Source organism: Stenella coeruleoalba, assembly GCF_951394435.1.
Source record: "Stenella coeruleoalba genome assembly, chromosome: 9".
Lineage (NCBI taxonomy): Eukaryota > Metazoa > Chordata > Mammalia > Artiodactyla > Delphinidae > Stenella > Stenella coeruleoalba.
This window is the reverse complement of record NC_137155.1, coordinates 94,043,432-94,066,134: the sequence shown is the minus strand read 5'-3', so window position 1 is coordinate 94,066,134 and position 22,703 is coordinate 94,043,432. Positions and strand designations below refer to the sequence as shown.

The 22,703-nt window shown below is 37.6% G+C and overlaps 1 long non-coding RNA gene and 1 pseudogene across 3 annotated transcripts in view; both read right to left on the bottom strand.

Moving 5' to 3' along the window:
- Positions 1–22,703, bottom strand: part of LOC307191283 — a 131,270-nt gene that overhangs the window by 91,562 nt on the left and 17,005 nt on the right. The window lies entirely within an intron of this gene.
- Positions 3,806–21,302, bottom strand: LOC307191489 (annotated as a pseudogene). The gene is made up of 2 exons: positions 20,281–21,302; positions 3,806–5,258 (listed from the first exon to the last, which is right to left on the bottom strand). The product of its transcript is annotated as an uncharacterized misc_RNA (transcript).

Sequence of the window (22,703 nt, the reverse complement as noted above, 5' to 3'; positions counted from 1 at the left end):
AGCTGATATACTATTGTATGTCAACTATACTTCAATTTTTAGAAGTAGAGTAACAGGATTACATGGTGCAAGAACAAACGAACACATAGAATAGAATTCAAAGACAGACCCATATATAGGTAAACTTAATGTACATGAAAGTTATTAAAATGACTGAATAAAGAATAGACTGTTTAATAAATGGACCACACATGGACATAAACACTAGATCCATATTTAACAACATATGTAGAAGCAGATGTCTAAAGAAATACTAAAATACTAAAGATAAACTAAAGAAATACTGTGAAAGGTAAAAGTATAAAACTTAATTAAATAACACAGAATATATTATGACCTAGATACAGGGATTTTTTTTTTTAGAAAAACAAAACTTCGTAAGCATAAATCATTGGACAAAAATGCGATAATTTGGATTATATCAAAATGAAGGTTTTTCATTCAACAAAGGACTCTATGAATAAAACTGACAGAGAGGCGATGGATCAGAGGTATGTATTTGCAATGCCTATAACCAAAAAGGATTCATATTTATCATATACACACCAACAAGGAAATGGTAGAAAACTCAAAGGAAAAATGAGCAAAGAAGATGAACACAGAGTGTCCAGCAATAGAAACCCAAAAGGCTGACAATATGGTTCACTCAGGAAATATTTATTTGGTGCTGACTGTAAGACAGACACTATTCTATATTCTTGGTACATATATTTACCTGAACCAAAGAGCCCTGCTCTCAAGGGGCTTACATTATATTCTGGGGGCAGTGGAGGGATGACAGACAGACATTAAACAATGAGTTAACTGCAAATATGTTAGAAAAGATAAGTTCTTTGGAAAAAACTAAATAACAAGGTAAGAGGGAACAGGAGTAGGGGGCAAGAAGAAAGTCTGCAGCATCAAATAGGGCAGTGATGATAGTTAAATGAAGAATTGGAGGAGATGAGGAAGTGGCTAACTGAGAAAGAAGCATTCCAGGTAGAGAGGCATAGTTAGGAGAAAAGCCTGTGTTCATTGTAAATACTTCGGATTTAATTCTGAATAACTGCATGGTTGAAAGAAGGAAGGACGTGATTCGAGTTCTGTTTTAAAGGGACCACTGAGTGCTGGGATATAAGGAGGAAGGACGTGATTCGAGTTCTGTTTTAAAGGGATCACTGAGTGCTGGGATATAAGAATAGAAGCAGGGAAATTTGATGCAGGCAATGGCAGTAACCCAAGTGGGAAGTCAGGGCGGCTCACACTGGGGTGTAAGAGTGGAGATGCTGAGAAGTGATCATACTATGTATGTATTTTGAAAATAGAGACAACAGGCTACTCTTGCCAATTTATGAGAGAAAGACTGGGAAATTGCCTAATCACTGCAATGATGGAGTTACCACGAATTGAAGCGGGGAAGGCATGGATAGAGTGGTGCTGGGTGAAGGCAGACAAATCAGAAGTTCAGCATATGAAGACACGTTCATACTGATTACTTATCAGAGTAATGCAAAGTAAGACAATTTTATATCTTTTAGGCTAGAAAAATTCAAAACGTGCAGGCTGTGGATGGATAAGAGCCGTCAGGCACTGACGTACGAGTGTAGACTTATAAAGCCATTCTGGAGAGCATTATCCATTACCTAGCAATTGGCTCCTGTGTATATTCCTTAAATAAATTCTCACAGGTCCTTAAGTGCACATGTATTATGATGTTCATCCTCGGGCTATATGTGGGGGTAGGGAGCTGGGTACCATAGCTAAAATATGGTGAACACCGTGGATTACTCTGAACAGTTAAAAGCAATAGACTAGCAATATGTATCATTCTTAAAAATATAGTGTTCAGAAAAAAAAAAAAAAACTAAGATACAGTCTGAGTAGTTTATATTTTAAATACATAAATGTACTCTCAAACATCATTATATGCATTAAACATATCAGAATAGTTGAGGAATAAAGAATGGGATAAAACAGAATTAATTAATAAAAGAAGCCTTGTATGGGTGATAATATTTCATCTACTGAACAGTATTATGAACCAATTAACTCTGAGCCTGAGATTTTTAAAGCCTATTTACTATTATACTAAATTCCAACATGCATTATCTTCATATATTTCATAAGAGGCAACCTCTAGAACAGTAAAGAAAATTTCAATTAGTAAATCAATCAGCAGGAATTTATTAGCATTGTTAAGGCACTGGGAACACAAATAAGATAAAAGGCATAGCCCTTGCTCTCAAGAACCTTACAGTCTAACTGATGAATATAATACTTTGCCCTTTCCAAGGCAGAAACTTGAATTTTCTCCTTGTAAAACTGGGAGATCAAAACATCTCTACTCTTGAGATTTTACTCAGAAATTTGAGCCCAGTTATTCATGATGCTAATTGATAGGATTCAGAATTTCCAGTGAAAGGAATTATTTATTACTAAATTTATTAGTGCTTATTAGTAAATTACTAATACATTGGATAAGTCTCAGATTTCACATACAAAAAATGTACAGGTCTACAATTATTTTTTCCATGAATGTCTATGACTTGTTAAAAAAATTTTCCTTTTATAGAGATTTAGCCGTTTTCTTCCAACCCTTGTTAGACAAGCAGTATGCCATGAGAGCAGAGAGAGGAAGGAGTCAAAATGCAGAAGAAGAAGCAGGCGGCAGCTGGACCAAGTTAGGTCCTGTACTTGTGGAGTTTGGATTTTATTCTAAGCAGGAAAAGGATGTGACTTGATTTATTTTCTAAGATAGAGGAGACTTCTACAGATCAAATGGCCCAGGTCACTCAAATAAATTGTAGGGAAAAGAAAGAGTTGGAGGGGACCTATAGATTAATGAGATTTCAAAGCATATCAAATTGAAAAAAATGGGCAAAACTAAACTACAGTCACAGTGACTAGGGATGTTTCCTTGAATAATATAGCCATAAAGAAATGCAAGACAGTGATTACTACAGAGGTCACTAGAGCAGTTACTTTTGGGAAAAAGTTGTGATTATGATGGGGCACATGGAGTGACTGCTACAGTGGCTGGCAGAACTGTTTTTTGTTTTGTTTTGTTTTGTTTTGTTTTTACTTGAGTGGTGGTTACAAGAGGGTTTGTCTTACAGTAATTCACTAAGCTAACATTTATTTAGTGCGGTGTTCTGCCTGTGTTTTAGTTTACAAAATAAAGTCACAAAACAAATAATAATTTTAAAAATTAAAGCTGTTGTGTGCAGAGTAGAATGTAGAAAGCAGAAGTGGAAACAGAGAGACCAGTTGATCACATAGTTTGTTGACAAGCTAATGGAATCTATTGCTGGGTAGGGTGTAAAATAAAGGAATCAAGAATTACTCTGATGTATGATGGATCCTTTTACTAAAACAGTGAAGGCGTATGGGGGCAACAGGAAAGGAATAGCTTGGGATAGAGGAAGCAAGAACAACAGCTCTATTTTAACTATGTTATCAATGAGATTCATATAATGTAAGTGAAAGGAGTTAAGCAAGCATTGATACATGTGTTTGGAGATCATGAGAAAGGTCTTGTCTGGCTTGGAGCTAAAAAATACATAGATAGATAAATAGATAGAGACAGAAAAGTTGGATGGATGAATGGATAATGAATGGGTGGATGGATGGGTGGAGAGATAATAAATTGGGTGGACAGATGCCGTGGTTCTGGGTAAGGTGGCTACCTGGGCAGACACAGAACAGTGATCCACTAGAGCCACAGCACAAGCAGAACATTCACTGTGAGTCACTCTGCATAGTGTGTAGTGCTATAATTGTGTCCTACAAGCTATTTTAAAAAACAGTTGAATACCTACTCTATGGCACCACTCTACTGGGCATTTTACATAGATAATTTATAATCTTCAAAATAATCACACACACTGGATATTATTACTTCTTTTTATAGTTGAGGAAACTAGAGGTCAGTGATGTTAAGTACCTTTTTCAAAGCAACATTGCTGGTGATGGGTGGGGTCATGAAACAAAGTGTGGCTCTTCTCACCCTGAAAATTTTTACTGTTTATGTTTCATTTTCTGAGGGAATAGGTAGGAAGTATATTAAAGTAAAAGGGGGCATATGAAGTCTAGAAGGAGAGATTATCCAGCAGACTGCAGTTTAATAATTAAAGGCCTTTTTTTTTTTTTTTTTTACCGTATGTGTAACAGGTCAAAATGTGGATGAATGTGGAAAGTCAGTCTAGAAAAACTTGTTCACCACGATCTACCTTATGAGAAAATCTGAGAAGAAAGGGCATGTCCATCATTTTCTCTTTGTTTAGAATGTCGTTCTATGGGCTGTTGGAGGGAAGGAGAAATTCTATGAATCTTTACCCTTTGTCGCTAAGTTTCCCCAACACTCTTCTAGAGGTGCTCATCACTTCCTTGTTCCTCAAGCTGTAGATTAAGGGATTCAGCATTGGGGTCACCACAGCATAGAACAGGGTGACCATCTTCTCCTGTTCTGCTGAGGAGCCAGCCATGGGTCTCAAGTATGTGAAGATGGCTGTTCCAAAGCACATGGAAACCACAACGAGGTGAGAGGCGCACGTCCCAAATGCTTTGTGGCGTCCCTGGGCAGAATGAAGACACAGAATCGCAGCAACTATACGACCACAGGAGAACAGAACAAGAAAACAGGGAAGCATGATCACCAGAAATCCTGAGATGAGATGGCCACCATGACCTTGTTGAAGGAGATGTCCGCACAGGTCAGCCTCAGCACAGCCAACATCTCACAGGCAAAGGGATGAACAACCTTATGGCACAGAGGTAGCTGAAAGATGATTGTCTGCATCAGTGAGTTCATGAAACCAGCCAGCAAGCATCCAGCAGCCGGCCCCAGGCACAGCCCTCCGTGCATGGTGACTGCACAGCGCGGTGGACGGCACACTGCCACACAGCGGTCACAAGCCATGGCTTCCAGCAGGAAGAACTCTGTGCTGCTCACTGCCAAGGAGATGAACAGCTGGTGCACACAGCTGTAGAATGGGATGGACTCCTCGGCTGACCAGAAGGAAGTGAATGAGCATCTGGGGGCCAGTTATGTTGATATAACAGATGTCCACAAATGACAGGATACTGAGGAAAACGTACATGGGTGTGTTTAGCCTGCTATCCAGTCTGATAAGGAGGATGATGAGGAAGTTCCCCAGCACAGCCATCGGATATATGGCCAGGAGAAGGACAAAGAGGGAGACCTGAGTCTCCCAGCAGCTGGACAGTCCCAGCAGAATGAACTCACTCATCCATGTCTGGTCTTCCCTGCCCATGAGCTTCTGAAGACCAAACCCAAGTTATAAATCAAAAAAACTAGATACGTAAGGTGCCAGAGGACCTTATAAGGTCACTTAGACCAAACAGCCATCTAATATTAAGTGGTGTGGTTTTTCAGATTGTATGTCTCCTTCTGGGAAACAACAGAACCCACTGATGTGGCTCAGATCCAAGGAGAAGCTTCCTTAAGCAGAAATGTTTTCATTAAAATGCTTATTTGAGTTAAAAAGATTAACTGTAAAACATGATATTTTTTCTTTAAAGCCAACTCCTAACCATGGAGTTTGTTTACTTCCCTGTTAGACACCGGTTTTTCCCTCCTTACTATCTCAGAATCCATACTGAATGGAACCTAATAGGTATGAACAGGTTTTCTTTTTAATTTACTTTTTTTACTTCTGGATTCTTTGACTATGAAAATGAGATATTAAATTTCCACCCTTTTAAAATCACAAATTTGGGGTTGTAAGTTAGAAGGTAGCAAATATAAAATAGTTTTTAGTAGCTAAAAATTATCGAAAATTACATCTTAGAGTCAGTGAGATAAAAAATGAAGACCTGGGTGACCAGGCTCATTTTTGAAAAATCTTCACCTGTTTGTCTTTTACCTGGCTGAGAGAATAAGAGGAAAGAATCTGCAATATTGCATTTCTCCTCCCTTGAAAGAGCAGCAGATCACGGCGTCGACAGCAGAGTATGGCTGTCAAGAAACAAATCAAAGATGCGCTGTCTTCCTTAGTAAATGCTAAGAGCTCGAAGAGTTGCCACACGTGCTGGCCTATTAACTAAAAGGTAAGGGGAAACTGGTTGCACATTCCCTCTGATTCTATTTGTATGTATTCTAGATAGTGATTATTGTGATTTGGAGACCATATAATGTGATGGAAAAAATTAATTAGAATTAACTCAGTGAAATGACTGTTGATGATCTCTTTCCTTTAACCGTCCTTACTTTTATCTTTATCTGAAATATTTGACTATCCCCTGCCCCTTAGAAAACTGTCTTTTCTCATCCTTGTGCTATGCTCCCTCTACTGTGACTCACATGACCAGAAGGTAATACTCTACTCTGCTCAATACCATCCCCAAACTTTCTAATCCTGCTGATATATTAGTATTTCCGAAAGCTCAAGGGCTCTAGTATTCTTTCTGGAACTCTTAGTAATCTTATTTGTACCTTGTCAAATCTCAAGTGATTTCCAAAAACCTCACGGACTGAACAAAGCCCACTCTAGATTTCCCACATACCCTGTCCCTCTAATTACTCTGTCCTTTAGGTAGAGAAAGTGAAACGCATGCACTGCTGTGACAAGGAGATATTATCTGTTTGCTGTCTGTGATCAGATAGTGCCATTGAATATATGATGAGAATCATATTTTGTGTTGAGGGCATTCATGACAGTAAGGGCAGCTAACTGCAGATAAATAGGGTGCCAAAGGTGATTGGATTAGCCAGCAGAGAAGGGTCTACTGGCATTTGCATTTGATAATCTTTTATCTAGAAATGAATTAAGCTTGATAAACCATTCCTACTCTGAGAGATAATTTATGTAAATTACAAGAGGAGGCAATAAAAGTACAAAATGTTCCTTAATTCTTTAGAATTTACTCTAGAGCTTCAGATCAGCAAGCCACTTTGTAATATTTCTATCAAAGAAAGAGGAAACCTACCTTTTTATCCCCAATGAAAAGGGAAAAGTTGGAATATAAAATTATCACTGGTGAAGACCTCAGGTACAAAAGAGAGATAAGTGACTTCAAAGGGGAAAATCAGTGCCTGAGACCTGTCAGCGGAACCTGACAATGTACAGATGATAATTTAATAGATAATATTCCTAGGGAGGTGCATGCGGCAGTCTCTGATTCTGCTATAATACATGAAACAATTCATGTAACATGAGTTCACCAGGAGAGGGCTAAAAGGAAAAAAAAATACAGTGCAGGAGGTAGCTGATGATTCTTTAAGGTCTTCTCAGGTACCAGATAAGGAGACTTGACTGAAAAATCTGATGATAGTATCTTGTGGTTTTGAGTTTCCACTTCTTAAAAACTAATAATAGTTAAGGGCTTGACAAAGAAAATGTAGTAATCCCTGGTCTTGGATCAGTAATTCCGCTTAAAGGCTCAGCAAGGTATTGTTTACAAATAGAAACACTCATGGTTCACATGACACGTTTCTGTACCATCTTCATGTTTTCTAAAGTGCCTCTCCCCAGGAGTGAATGAACGACCTGCCTGGCCAATGAACTTGCATTTCCCAGTTCGACTGTCACTACTACAGCTGCTCCTCAGTATCCCTGGGATTGGTTTCAGGACTCCAGTGGACACCAAAATCCACAGATGCTCAAGTCCCTTATAGAAAATGACCTAGTATTTGCATATAACCTACACACATCCTCCTGTACACTTTAAATCATCTCTAGATTACTCATAATATCTAATTACAAAGTAAATGATAAGTAAACAGTTGCTAGCATTAAGCAAATTCAAGTTTTGCTTTTGTGAACTTTCTGGATAATTTTTTAGTATTTTCAATCCATGGTCGGTGAACCCACAGATGTAGAACCTGTGGATCTGGAGGTCCGACTGTAGCTTCTTCATCTGTCTAAAGGGAGCACAAATTCAAGTCTGTCCCAATTCGCTGGAGTGAGGGAAGTAGGGAGGATAATAGAAAAAGGGTATGACATCAATAGGAAAAAGAATAATTTTTTAACCAAAAGTAAAATGTTTAAAACACTTTTGAAAATATGGTATGTAAATAAAAGTTAAAAACAGATTTTCAAAAATAAGGTGGAGGTGTTGTAAGTGACAATAATAGTAAGATAAACAGCATTCCTAAACCACCTCTCCTTCCAAGAACTGTGATTCAAGCTTCCTAAAGTTCTACATCAGAAGTGTTCTCAAAAGAAGCCACCTGGAAAGCTTGAGATTTCCCAACAATGTTAACTGGCTAAGTTGCTATCCCCACCCCATTCCCACTTCCTAATGCATACCTACAACTACACTGCTTGGAGCAACAGAAAGTTTAGAGCCAGTCATCTAGACAAAGTTACCGTCTGACCATCACTGTTTAAGAATGAGCTGGTTAACATAAACCTGTTCTCAGATCCAAATTTCCAGCAGTGGACAAGTGCTGGGGGGAGTGCAATGTGACACAGGGAACACGACCTGTAGCAAATAAGTTCAACGTTTCCCATGAATGCAGTAAAAGCCCCAGGCTAGGTGCTTCATTTCTCAGAGGTATTCGAGAGAAATTTCTCCCCAGTTTGGCTACCCAAATGCATTTTCTTAAAACCAATTGCAAAAATGGGACCTTAATCTCTGTAGTCACCAAACTCAACCCAAGTTTCACATGAGCCCAGAAAGAAGCTGTGTATTAAGGAAATCCTTGCTTCTTGACTCATAATCCTAAGAACCCAATGGAGAGCCTCTGAGCATGACTGCCTTACCTCCAGGAAAAGAGGTCAGCATTGCCCAGGAAGAGCAGGGCTGGGCAAGAAGTGGGATTTTATTTTCCCTCAGAGATACAATCTCTACAGGCCAATTATGCTGTGCTTGTTAGGTTTCCATTGCTTTTTCACCTTCTCTGTATGGTGACTCTCTCACCTTAAACTCTCATCTGCTTTTAAAAGAATTTACAAGTGAGAATTCAGTTTTCCCTGAGCCAGAAACAGGAGAGAAGAGAATCTGAATCCCCAGTTCCCCTGGAGACATTCTCCTGTCTTTGTTGAAGTTTCACTTTGAGGTAGTTAAAACTTGCCCATGACTTTCTGTCCATGTACTCATGATTGAGACTATCTGAGCCCAAGTGCCCAATTATTTATGGACCGTCAAGGGGATCTTTGGGCAATATCTCCTGTAACAAGGTTCTGAAATTGTACATAAGCTATGATCATATATTATCTACACAACTTATGCAACTTTTTCATGGGACATATCTCCATTTTGTCTCACTATTGGGAGGTTCCTTTTAACTGGGCATTGTCATTATGTATTTTTGTATCTAGATTTTTGCCCTCATTTTCTAAAAATACTACAAAAATTTACTACCCACTTAAAGGCATCTCAAATCTGATAGCCATCCCACTGATGGATATTTAGGTGGTTTCTAATTTGTGGCTATTAAAAACAACACTGCTATGAACATTCACATAAACACACTCACACACACACACACACTCATCTTTTGTCCCAGACATGTACTGTACTCATTTCTGTTGCCTAGTAGTGGAACTGCTATATCACAGACTATGTGTGTGTCCCACTTTAGCTAATATCACCAGTTCTGTCAAAACAGATGTTTCAATTATATTCCCACCAACTCTGTATGAGTATTCCTTTGCTCTAACATTCTTTGTCCTTGGATTAAGTCTTTTTCATTTTAGCCATTCTGATGTGTACATAGTAGTATCTCACTGTGATTATATTTTACATTTCTATGATAACTAATGAGGCTCTACATATTTTTAAGTATTTACTGACTATTTGGATATTCCGCTTTCTGAGGTGTGTGTTCAATTTCTTGCCGATTTTCCTATTGGGTTATTTCTCTTTCTCTTATTGATTTTAGTTCTTTATATATTTTGAATATGAGTCACTTGTCATTTATATGTATCACAAATATTTTCTCCCACCTATTCATTCTCTAATGGTGTCTCTGATGAAGAGATGTTCTTAATTTTAATGTAGTTCTATTCATAGTTGTTCTTCATATAGTTACTGCATTTTGAGTCTTGAGTGAGAAATCTTTGTCTCTCCCAAATCACGAAGTTATTCTTCAATGCCATCTTCTGGGAGTTTTAATGTTTTACTTTTCACATCTAGATCAACAATATATCTGGAATTTATTTCTGTGCATGATACGACATAGGAACCTAGATTCATTTTTTTCTATGTGAATATCCACTTTTATTGAGAGACAATTCTTTCCTCACTATTCTCCTGTGTTACCACAAACCAAATTTTAATTTATATGTGTAGGTTTTTCTCTAGACTATTTTTTAATGATCCATTGGTCTACTTAGATCTATTATTATACCAGTACTGCATTGTCTTAATTACTGTAGCTTTATAATAAACCTTGTTTATAGCAGTATAAATCCTCCAACTTGATTCTACATTTTCAAATTGTTTCGGCTCTTCAATCTGACTCTAGAATTAGAATTAGATTTCCAGGGGAAAAAAAAAAAACTTTGTGAAATTTTAATTGGGATTTTACCTAAAAATCAATTTGGGGAGAAGTGACATTTCTATGCTATTCAGTATTCCAATCCATAAAAAAAAAACTCTCCCATTTATTTAATATCTTTCCTTTTTTCTATGTATATTTTTTCTGTGTGTTGTATATGTCTTACTAGATTTGTTCCCAGGTATGATGGTTTGAAGTGCTGTTTTAAATAGTAACTTTTAAATTATATAAAAATGTAACTGGCTTTTATATATTAAATATGTATATATGAAATTACTTTTGTGGATGAGTGGTGTTATTTCTTCCTTATATATTTGGTAGAATTCACTGGTGAAGCTACCTGGCCTGAAATGCTCTTTGTTAAAAAATTCTTAAATATGGATTCAAATTTCTTAGTATATAGGACTATTCTATTTCTTCATGTGTCCATTTTGGTCAGGTTTATCTTTCCTGGGAATTTATCTTTTTCATCTAACTTTTCAAATTTATTAGTCCAAATCTGTTAATATCTTCTTATATATTTTAATGTATATAGAATCTGTGGTAATGTCTCTTTTCTTTCCTAATATTGCCTATTTCTTCCATTTCTCTTTGTCTTCTTTTATTTGTCTTGGAAATGGATAATAGTTTACTATACACTATTTTTAATATCACTTGATGCAAGGAGAACAAAGATGGGGTAGTCCCACCCCTTAGAAAATACCACTTAACAGGTACAGGGAGAAGACAAATATTTCCTCTTTCAAGCACTTAAATCTGGAAACTATAAAAGAAATCAAACATCATGAAAAATTTCCTAAGATACAGGTGAAGAGAACAGAAGTATCCACCACCCCAAAACATAAAACTCAAGTGTCTGTAATCCAGTAAAAAATTTTTCCAAGCATACAAAGAGGCAGAAGAGTTTCCAGGCCACAGCCCAAGGAGAGGGAATGCAAACAAGCCATAATGAGAAGAAAAATCAACGAATAAAAATTATGCAGTAACAGCAGAGGTGATAAAATTAGAATACAAGCACATTAAGATAGCATTATAAATACACTTCACATTTCAAGAAGACAGAGAAAACACTAAGCATGATGAGGAAAGAAACCAAAGATATAAAAATACCCAATTCAAACTATAAGGTGATGAAAAATATGATACCTAAAATGAAAAATACACTGGATAAAATCAATAGCAGATTAGACACTGCAGAGGAAGAGATCTGAGAACTTGCAGACATAGCAATAGAAACTATCCAAAATGAAGTAGAGGAAAAAAGAGTGAAAAAAATTGAACGGTGCTTCAATAAGCTGTGAGAAATATCAAACATGAAATCAGAGTCCCAGAAGTAAAAAGGAGTACTGGGGTATAGGGGAAGACATAACCAACACTTTAAAAATATTAAACTCAAATTTCCAAATATAAGGAAGAGAAAGAACCTACACATTCAAGTAGTTCAGCAAACCTCAAGCATTTTTTAAAAATGAAGAAAAACATTACAAAGTGCTACATTATCAAAGTGCTGAAAAGCAATAGTAAGAACAAAATTATGAAAGCAGTTGTAAAAAAAATGCATTATAACAGAGAAAAAAAAATATTAACAGAAAAACTGAAAGAAAAAAAATGCCAACCTAGAATTCTATGCCCAGAGAAAATGTCTTTTAAAAATAAAAGAGAAATAAAGATACTTTCAGTTATTGATAAAAGTATTCATAGTCAACAGACAAAATATTACAAGCAAAGTTAAGGACATACACCTAAGAAAAAATAAAGATGAGAATAGAAATCAATGGAAAAGAGAAAAATAGAAAAAAAAAATCAAGATGAGTCTTTGAAGGCATCAATAAAATTGATGAACTTCTATCTAGACTGATCAAGAAAGAAGAGACGAGACACAAATTATCAATATAAAAAATGAAAGGGGTGACATCACTACTGATCCTACAGACATCAAAAGAATAAAAACAAAACCTTATGAATATAGTCTATGTTAATACATTTGACTACTCAGACGAAATGGAAAAATTTTTAATTTCTTTCACAAGTTTTGTGCTGCCAAACTCGTAAAAGAAGAAACAGATAACGTGAATGGTCCTGTATCTAAACAACAGACCAAACGGCTTTACTGGTGAATTAAACCAAACATTTTAGGAAGAAGTACTGCAAAATCTACCAAACTCTTCTAGAAACCTTCAGCAGAAGTAACTTTGCTCCTTTAATTCTTTAAATATTACCCTGATATCTAAACCAAACAAAAACATTGCAAATAAAAAAGAAAACTACAGACCAAAATCACTCATCATCATAGACACAAAAATACTTTTAAAATATTAGTAAATTGAATCCAGCTTATAATAAATATGTTATTTCCAAGTTGACTTTATCCCAGAAATGCAAAGTTAGTAAAACTTTCAATTGGTCAATATTCTTCAAAAGTGTCAAGGCATGAAAGACAAGGAAAGACAAGCTGTTACAGAATGAAGGAGATTAAAGAGAAATAATAAGCAAATGTAATGTGGGATCCTGGATAGTATTCTAAATTAAAAAAAATAAATAAATAGTGAGAAAACTGATAAAATTAGACCAAGCACTATAATTTACCTAAAAATGAAATAATATTAATTACACCAATGTTACATTCCTGGTTTTGTTATTTGTACTATGATCATGTAAGATGTTAACTTTACGGTAAACTTTCTGTACTATATTTTCAAACTTTCTTTAAGTCTAAAACTAGTTCAAAATAAAATCGTTTTTAAAAAAACTAAAAAATGTGATTTACCAAATCAAGAGTCTACAGAGATTACCTATATATGATAATATATATCTATTGAGACATATATATGATATGTATGATATCTATTGAGATATATATATGATATATATGATATCTATATGAGATATGATATATCTCAATAGACATGAGAAAAATTTTGACAAAATTCAATATCCATTAATTATAAAAACTAAGGAATCTAGAGATAGAAGAGAAAGTCCTCGGTCTGAAAAAGGACATTAACAAAGTTCTAATAGTCAACATCCTTCTTAATGGTGAATGACTGAATGATTCCCCTCTAAGATCCAGAAAAATGAAGCAGATTTACTCTCAACACCCCTATTCAACACTGTATTAGAGGTTCTAGTCACTGCAATAAAGAAAGAAAAAGAAATAAAAGGAGAATCTACCAATAACAAAAAAAAGGAAATCTAATAAGGGGTTTTAACAATGACAAAGGATGCACATCAGTATGAAATAATAAATTTTATTTCTATATTCTAGCAATGAATAAAGTGGAAACTGAAATTATAATAGAGTATCATGTAAAGTACATTAAAAATCATGGAATACTAGAAAAAGAGCTAATGAAACGTGTAAGATTTTTATCATGGAAACTACAAATTGATCAGAGACATTAAAGAAGACCTAAATAAATGGAAAGAAATACCATGTTCACGAACTGTAGGATTCAATATTGCTGAGCTGACAGTTCTCCCCTACTATTTGACTTATAAATTTGATGCAATCCTAATCAAATTTCCATCAGGCTGTTTTGAAACATTTGACAAGCTGATTCTAAAATGTATGTGGAAAACAAGGAACCTAGAATACAGACTAAGTAATTTTGAAAATGTAGAACAAATTTGGAGTGACACTCTCTGATTTAAAGACTTACTATTAAGCTACAGTACTCAATACAATCTAACACTGCTTTATCAGTAGAGGCATGGGTCAATGGAACAGACAAAAGAAGTTTCCCTTTCTAGCCAAGAGACAGAAACAGGGCTTGAACTTACCCTCCCATCAGAAAGAACTATAGATCAGGACAAAATATATTAAACTACAATTTTCATGGCACTGGACATCAGGCAATGAAGATCAATGATCCATGAGATATGGTGAAAAAATACCACGTTAACACTAATCAAAAGAAAGCTAGAGTTTCTATATTAATATCACTCAAAGTAGATTTCAGAGCAAAGAACACTACCAGGGATAAAGAAAAGCATTTCATAATAGTAAAAGATTCATCAAGAATACAGAAGAATTGTAAATACTGAGGCACTTAATAACACAGCCTCAAAACACATGAAGCGGAAACTGATAGAAATGCAAGGAGAAATAGGCAAATTCACAATTATAGTTAGAGATTTCAATACTTCTCAATAATTGATGGAACAAGTAGAAAGAAGCGAATAATAAGGAAATGGTAAGGAAATAGAAAACTTCAACAGCACTATCAACAGTGGACTAATTAACATTCATGGAATACTCCAATCAACAATTACAGAAAACACCTTTTTTTCAAGTATGTATGCGACATTTACAAAGATTGAACATATGACTGGTGATAAAATAAGTTTCCATTAAGCAAAACAATTCAAGTAAAAAATATGTTAATGCCTCATAACCCTAACAGAGGGCTTGACTGAGGAAGGGCCACACCACCCAGGGTAAGCCAACCTGGACCCATCTCTGAGCTTTTTCCGCTGGAGCTAGCAGACAAGTCAGGATTTTGTCTCTCACATCATGTTGTATATCTGGGGCCTCCAAGGGTCACTTTTTCCACCTCACAGAGGAAATCGATGAATGATAGAAAAGAACAAGCTGCACAGAGAGAAGCAAAGCCAAGAGGCAGGAAATACGAAAAAATTTAAAAAGACAAACTTCAAGAAAATCTTTAGACTCTAGATTCAGTTATTCATGATACTGATTACAATATTCCACAGTTAAGGTATTTAATTTATTTAATTTTTAGCTTTGCTTCTCCAGTTTGTTTTGGGTCTTGTCACTTGAAACTCTAACGGTCCTAACTATAATGGTAACACTACGGCTCTGTGGGTTTTTCACATCTTCACCTGAACGCTGATCCACACACAGCAGACTTAAAGTGCCAGAACTCCCTGCGGTATCCCAAAAGGCGTGTCCTTGTCGAGAGTTAGGACGCCTTTGGGTTCAGACAAGCCAAGGCTGAACTGCATCTCGGCTGTATGTGTTGATTACTCGCTGTCTGAGCTTGCATGAGTTACATATACTCAAAACTCATATTTTATCCCCAATGTGGATAATAATATCTGTATTTTAAGGAAAGGCATTAATATAAGCTTACAGAATTTAGGAGACCTTTAAAGTTTAAAATTAGTAAGTGTAGCACAGAGCTAGCTAATATTACTCTGCTCTTTCAGATTTTTATAAATCTGACTTAAATCCTATATTTATATAACTGATGGGAATTCTAATACCCCCTCTAAAAGTCTCTAGACTTCTTGGCTCCCAAAAAGTGAATAAGCATCTGTGAAACAGAACTACTTTATAACAGAACCCCGCAAAGCACAGTCATTAAATAAAAATATATAGAACAGGTGATCAAGTGTCCAGACTGCTCATAGGGGCTTGATGAGGAAGTATCACAGCACTGCCACCAGGTACTTGGCCAGAAGTTGAACAGGGTCTCCGTGACTCAGGTCCCACAGCAGGGTGAATTCACTCAACTTTCAGTTGTCCATACCTTTGTGGCTGTAAAGGCCAAAAGTAGGGGTAGAAACCAACTGGGCAGAAGGATTTGCTTAGATAGAGTAGGTCAAGGTAGTCAAGGCCCAGGGTTATAGACTAAGATAGTAAAAAACAGATGAAGCAGACATCAAGCCTATAACGAATTAACTCTAGGACTATATGTCTTCTGACCTCTGTGCTTATGATTCACTTGTGAATATTGGTGCCCAAACAAGGAATAGTTCTCTACAGATGGAGCAGTTTGTCTCAGCCCTTTATTCATCATCATCTCTCAAAGAAAACTTTTTAGACATCTTTTTCTTAATCACCCACCCCATGAAAATTTAATACCTTAGATATTCTGTATATCTGTTTAAATGGTCCCTTTGAAGGACCATAAGCCATTGCAATATCGAAGAGATATATATATATATATATATATATATATATACTTTTTTTTTTTTTTTTTTTTTGCGGTACTTGGGCCTCTCACTGTTGTGGCCTCTCCCGTTGCGGAGCACAGGCTCCGGACGTGCAGGCCCAGCGGCCATGGCTCACGGGCCCAGCCGCTCCACGGCATGTGGGATCCTCCCAGACCGGGGCACGAACCCGCGTCCCCTGCATCGGCAGGCGGACTCTCAACCACTGCACCACCAGGGAAGCCCAATACCGAAGATATTTTTGCCCCCCGCCCATGAAGACCAATTTTCACCGCTTGGGGGATGATACCTCCTACAATGAGAATGCATGAGACAGAATTTGTTCTTTGTTGCCAAAAATTAGAGGTCTGTTTTCTAGACACTATTCTGGCGTCTACTCTTCTGTCAGACCCCTTAGATTGTTTGGGATGGACTAGTGAGTTGGTCAGGGAGGATAGGAGGTGGGGGAAAATGGGTAGAACACTTTATGAGGAAAAAAACAAAGATAATAGCAAACAGTTATCAAGTGCTTTTTGTGTGTCAGCCATTTTACTAACTGCTTTACATATATTTCACTCAATACTCTCAAATTTCTCATGAGGAGCTTATTATTCTTTGTAAGTTATGAAAAAGAGAGCTGATTCTTAGAGAGGTTTTGTAACTTGCCCAGGATCGCACTTCTTGTTTTGTTATCCTGCTACACTTTGATGAGGAAGATGTAGAAGGCTCAAAGCAGTCAGGAAATAGTATGCAGACAGCGGTGAGGTACTTTCCACGAGATGGAAAACAATCTCATGATACTGAGGGTCAGATTTCACCGAGAGTGGCCTAGCCCAAATCTGGAACGACAAGGACAACCAAACCACATCAGTCTGACTTGGTTGTGTATATTTTATAGGACCTATACTTTATACAATAGGCTTAGATCTCAAAATCCTGAATTTTAGTGGGATGAATAGGGGAGAACCTGATGGTCCCAGACATCATGATAAGGGACAGTTACAGAGTGAAGCTTCAGCTTGTATGTAAGGGAATGTGTCCCCAAAAGACCTGTCACTGTGGTTAAATGCTGCTACGGCTAAGAAGTAATACAAATCATCCAATTAATATTCAACCGAGATCTAAGAATTATGCTCAGTGTGCGATTCACGTCCTCCATTCACCCATTAGTATGGAGTCCTTAGATCTTGGGTAAATGGACCTAAACGACTATGAGAAATGAGATGCTTTCTGAAATGCAAACTGAAGTGAGGGCCACTTCATTTTCTCTTAGAAGCCTTCACCATTATAACAGTCTACATGCAGCAAAGAATCCCTTCTTCCTTTGAATATCAGGACTCTTTATGAACCCTTTCTTCCTTTGAGTGTCAGGGCTCTTTATGCGCATACCTCGTGTTATAATTTTGCACTTTTGTTCTATTTCCCCGATAATGGTGTAGCAAACTATTGCCCAAAGGCCAAATTTGGCCTGCCATTTGTTTTTGCATGGCCCACAAGAATATTTTTATATTTTTAAATCGTTGAAAAAATAAAAATAATATTTTATGATGTAAAAATTATATAAAATTCAAATTTAAAATTTCAGTGTCCATATATTTAGATTTATGGCTACCAGCCACATTCGTTCTTTTTTTATGTATTATCTATGGCTATTTTACTGCTACCACGGCAGAGCTGAATAGCTGTGATGTAGAATGTATGGCCCACAGAGTCTAACATATTTTCTATCTGTCCTAATACAGAAACAGTTTCCCAACCCCTGCCCTAGAGGACTGTAAATTTCTTGAGGTAGCGGCTATACCTGAACACAACTTTGATACCCCACAATGCCAAAAGCACTGTCTACAACAAAGTCAATGCCTACAAAATGATCAACTGTAACTTTGTTTTAGAGAAGGCTGAGAATAAAGATAAAGTTGGTCAAATTAGAGGAAAAATATGACCTTTGTGACCTTGTAATTGAAGACACTGAGATGAAATTCAGACATACTTTAGGCTCAGTGATGTCCTCAGGTAAAAGGGGCACATTTGTCTACACCCATGTGGACTATTAACCTTCACCATTCTCGGACTTCCCTGGTGGTGGAGTGGTTAAGAATCCACCTGCTAATGCAGGGGACACGGGTTCGAGCCCTGGTCAGGGAAGATCTCATATGCTGTGGAGCAACTAAGCCCGTGCACCATGACTACTGAGCCTGCGCTCTAGAGCCCACAAGCCACAACTAATGAGCCCACGTGCCACAACTACTGAGCCCACGTGCCACAACTACTGAAGCCCCCATGCCCTAGAGCCCATGCGCCACAACTACTGAGCCCATGTGCTGCAACTAGTGAAGCCCGTGTGCCTAGAGCCCGTGCTCCACAAAAAGAGAAGCCACTGCAATGAGAAGGCCATGCACCACAACAAAGAGTAGCCCCCGCTCACCACAACTAGAGAAAACCCAGGTGCAGCAAAGAAGACCCAACACAGCCAAAAAAAAAAAAAAAACCTGCACCATTCTCAAGTCTCACTCCTGTATCTCTTCCTCCTTCCCCTGTACTCTCAGCCATGGGTACTCCATCTTATTTCACAGAGAAAACAGGTGCCGGTGGAAACCCTTCAACTTCTGATCACCAATGCCCAAACGCAAATCAACCAAAAGCCAACCAACTGACTTAATAATGAGACCAAAAAAAAAGAAGAGTCCCTCTTTTATACCCCTTGAAGAGAGTGAGAGGACCCACTATTACCATATTTTTTGTCTCCTTCCCTTACCTATCCCTTGTGTAATCATTTCTTTCCCCTCTTTTACCTTATTTAGGTTTATCCTCAGAGACAAGGTACACTCACAGACAATGCCAGCTCACAAGATTTACAGAGATTAAGTAGAGTTTTGGTGTGTGTGTGCGTGTGTGTGTGTGTGTGTGTGTGTGAGATGGGGAGGGGAATACAAGAAGGCCTTTAATGTGGAGACTTGAGAATAACATCTGCAGAGCAGACTGACCTATCCTGATAACACAAAACCAAAGCTGTATTATCGTTCACCAGCTTCTCCAAGAAAACTGCTTTTCTTAGATTAACTATGTCTTAACATTGTATTCATTTATTTCCTTGTTTATTTGCTTATTTTTTTCCCAAGATCTCAGAGAAAAGAAAGTTTGCTGAATTTTCAGAAATTACAATTTTACCTTTTGAATGGTACCCAATATACATGCAATAGCTTTCTTATTATTCATATGCTAATTAGCAGTAACTGAATCTCATATTTTTCTTAAATAATGTCATTGTGTACAAACAACCCTCGATTATATCCTTATCATGGTAAAATACGACTTTGGTCGATGTTTCTCCTCTCATTTATTTCCATTACGCAGACAGAGCCTGTATACCCACATGCGGTAGGTCATCCACAAAAACATTTTAGTCAGCGTTGACAGCAGCGCCCCCCTTAGGATACTGACTCACACAATTAATGAACCGGACTATATATGTCACACAATATTTTAAGTGAGTGTTCAAATATGAAAATGCATTTTGTTCCCAATGGAAATACAATAACCTCTTTAAAATGTGGTTGAATAAAATCAGTGTTCCAAGGTACGATCCAAGAATGGGTCAATGATTACAACGATTTTTCATGCTGCTATCAAAAACAATAAATGGTATTTTCCTCAAATACTCTGAGGCCATATGAACGGATACTGAGTGGTTAACAGTGGGAAGTTCTATTACAGCAGGGCTTAGTTTCTCTGAACATGCTGCTGGGACATAAAAACACCCTTACACCCCACACCCCAACCCAATCACTCAGCCTCCTACCCGGCACCACAAGTACACATTTTGTCATCTCCTTCCTGGTTGCCGGGGCAACGCAGTAACAATGCTTCATATCTGAGTTGGGTGGGAAAGCACACGAGCAAAGCTCTTTTCTCTAAGTGATGCTCATGATTCATCGAGTTGCCAGTTTTGACGTTAATCCAGATAACTGCCCTAGTAGTTTCTGAAAGGCCCCCTTCACCTCCTTATTCCTCAGACTGTAAATCATGGGGTTCAGCATGGTGTCAAAATGGCATAGAAGAGAGAGATCAACTTCTCCTGAAAGACAGAAGGGCTGGAGCGTGGTTGGATGTAAGTAAAAAGGGCCACGCTACAGCACAGGACAACTACTGCGAGGTGAGAGGCACAGGTGTGGAAGGCTTCCTTTCTCCCCTCTGTGGACTGGATCTTTAGGGTGGTGGAGATGATCTGGATGTAGGACAAGAGAACCAAGCAGAAAGGTGTCATCAGCAGAACAATACTAGAAACCATGACTGCGATCTCATTGGAGGAGGTGTCCACACAGGCCAGCCTGACCACAGCTAGGAGTTCGCAGGATATGTGATCAACATACTTGTTGTGCCCATGGGCAACTGAAAGGTGATGGTGGTCTGCATAAGAGAGCTGACAGAGGCACTGACCCAGGATGTGATGGCCAACTAGTACAGAGCCCTCCATGCATGATGACCAAGTATCTCAGGGGGTCACACACAGCCACATAGCGGTCATAGGCCATCACTGCCAGAAGAACTAACTCAATCCCACCCAGGCCCAGGGAGGAAAATAACTGGGCTGTACAGCTCACATATGGGATTCCTTTATGTTCTGCAAGAAAATGCACCAGCATCGGAGGGACAATGCTTGTGGCATAAGAGACATCAACAAGGGAGAGGTTGGTGAGAAAGAAATACATGGGAGTCTGGAGTCGGCTGTCCAGTCTGATCAGAAGAATAATGAGGAAGTTCCCCAGCACTGTCACCAGGTACATAACCAAGAACAGGACAGAGAGAGCCAGAGAGAGCAACCCGAGTGTCCCAGTCACTGGACAGGCCAAGGAGAATGAATTCTCTCACCAAAGTATGGTTATCTGCTCCCATTTAAAAATGTGAGGATTATTAATCTGCAGAGACAGAAATAACAGAATCTACTGAATCACAGAACCATAAAAATAACTTTTATCAATACAAACTATATACAATTGGCCACCCTTAGTCAGATGTTTCACATCACTCATGGGCCAACATGACAGGCTTCATCCTGATATACACTGTATCCATTCTGCATCAGAGAACAGGACAGCACCTTCCTAAGGACTTGATGTTGTCTCTGATTCTGCATCAGAGAACAGGACAGCACCTTCCTAAGGACTTGATGAGGCCCAGTTAAAGCCTGAAGATAATGCATTACAATTTTAGGAGCTGCACATCTTTACCAACTTGCCTAAGTTTCTAGGGAAAGGGAAGGATGGTAGATAACAATGGCAGGTAAATTGATAAACAGTGAAGAAAAGCTTGGTAGGAAAGTTACAAAAACTACCTTAAATATGTCAACTAGATCCATTATGATGACATGTATAAATCTATTATAAAAACAAATATTGAAAAGAGGCAGGGGCTTGTGAAAAGATCTGGAATCAGAGACTCTAGGTTTGAAAACTGATTTTATTTACCAGCTATGTGATGTGGGTTTAGTGACACTTTTACATATGAAACAGGTAATATCATACAACTCACAAGTACATTTAAGCTCACATGTAAGTAATTTATGGAGAAAGTACTCTGTGACCTATTACTTGTAGCAGTACTGTAGTAGTATGGGTATTAGTAGTCAATGATCTCTGCCTTGGCGTAAATAAAGTAGCAAACATGTTTTTCCCATGTAACCCCCCCCTCAACGATTCAGTCATAAATAATATTGGAGGCAACTTTTAATAGAACTGAGGGCTTAGGAATAGCTGGGTCACTTTGAGGGCCTGGGGACCATTTGTCTTTCTGATAGCCTTGGGTCTCTTTAGCCTCAGTGAGATACAGTGGGGTAGATGATTGTAATTGTACCTTGTTCTTTTCATTTTTCTCCTTTCAACTTGCTGCTGTTAAAAATCTACCCTTTTATATGGGCTCAAAATGAAGGAAATGAGAGTGTGAATGCTTGACTTTTTATTTACAAAAGAGAAAGGGAAGCAAATGTTTAAATACCTTTTTTTTTTTTTTTTTTTTTGCTGTACGCAGGCTTTCAAAAAAATGAATAGTCTTAGGTTAAAATTAATCAGGTAGCATACCAACGGAAGATATTTCAGCTATTTTAATAAAATACTTTGCTGTAAAACATAGTATAATAATTCTACAGATAATAAATTTTAGAAATAAGACAGGACAAGATTGTGGATTGTGTGGGAATTCTGCTCAGGATGAACTTAATTCTGTATACATTTACACATCATAGATCTGTTTGTGCATGAAAGTGATGTGAAGAAATTTGTGTTGCATGATTAACGTGGAGGCAGTGTGTAGGATGTGTGGAGTGGGTAGAGCTTACGTCAGGGAAATTTACAAGGAAGGCATTACACTT